The sequence below is a fragment of the Pinus tabuliformis genome, chromosome 7, assembly GCF_031772625.1.
Source record: "Pinus tabuliformis cultivar Carrire ecotype Pingquan chromosome 7, CPIR1, whole genome shotgun sequence".
In the NCBI taxonomy this organism is placed as follows: domain Eukaryota; kingdom Viridiplantae; phylum Streptophyta; class Pinopsida; order Pinales; family Pinaceae; genus Pinus; species Pinus tabuliformis.
In genome coordinates this window covers 1994504721-1994505967 of record NC_142293.1, presented here as the reverse complement: position 1 = coordinate 1994505967, position 1247 = coordinate 1994504721, and positions in this window count along the sequence as shown.

Here is a 1247-nt window from a genome sequence, read left to right as displayed (position 1 = left end):
GTGGTGTGAGTTCCATAAGAGCCCCACTCACAACACACGTGAGTGTCAAACAAAGCAGTCACTGGTAGCCGAGCTGAAGGCTTCAGAATCAAATGCATGTTCCGACCCTGAGACAGAACCCTACAAGAGGAATGACAAAGAGAAGAAAATCATTGACGCGGAGCCCAGCACCACTATTTCCATCGCTAAGATCCAGAAAAATGAGCTCGAAGACCCAAAGGAGGGGGAGCGTCTTTTCCACTCACAAATGTGGGTGAAGGGTTCGCCGCTGCAATTCATTGTCGATAGTGGCAGCCAAAAGAACCTCATTTTAGCAGAGGTCGTGAAGTGATTGGGACTACTGACCATACCACACCCGCAACCGTACAACGTTGGGTGGCTTCACCAAGGATGAGATCTCTGAGTCCACCATTAGTTCCGCCTTCCCTACATCATCAAGCCCTTCAAAGATGATGTATTGTGTGATGTTGCACCTCTTAATGTTTGTGATGTATTATTAGGCCAACCATACTTGTGGAAGTGACATGTTGTGTATGAGTCAAGGCCTTGCACTGTTATTATTTCTTTGGTAATTCATTATATAGGATTCTGGAGGTAGCCCGACCTACCGCCACCTCTCTGATCTCTACTAAGAAAGGTAGTCAGATCATCTCCCAGACTAGGAAATTCATTTTCTTTCTGGTTCACTCTCAAAGTAAGGGGAACATCGCAACCACATCCATGGCCCTCGAGAAGGGTTCCTCCACGCAACAAAAGCAGGTGGATACGGTCATGAAGGAAGACAGGGACATCTTCTCCTCACCCACAGGGGTGTCGTTGCACTGTCAGGTCAAGCATTCGTTTGATCTGACTCCCAGAGCACCTCTACCCAATGGGTCGATATATCGTCACTCCATTGTGGAAAATGCCAAGTACAAGCAGCGACATGATCAACATAAGGTGCCACACAAGTTTCGAGTGGGTGACAAAGTCTGGTTGCATCTGTAGAAAGAACACCTTACAAGAGCCCATCGAAAGCTCAGACCACTCCAATATGGTCCTTACACCATTACCAAGGTTGTGGGAAACAATGCTTTGGAGCACAACATTCCCCCATTCCTTGGCTTGCACCGAATGTTCATTGTGGACCTCCCTTGACCATGCTTCCCACCATTACTTGGACACATCAGAGATTGCATAACAGCTCACTAGGGACCAAGTTCAGCAGAAGTTTTTGCATCTCATGGAGGCACTCAATGCAATGGGGA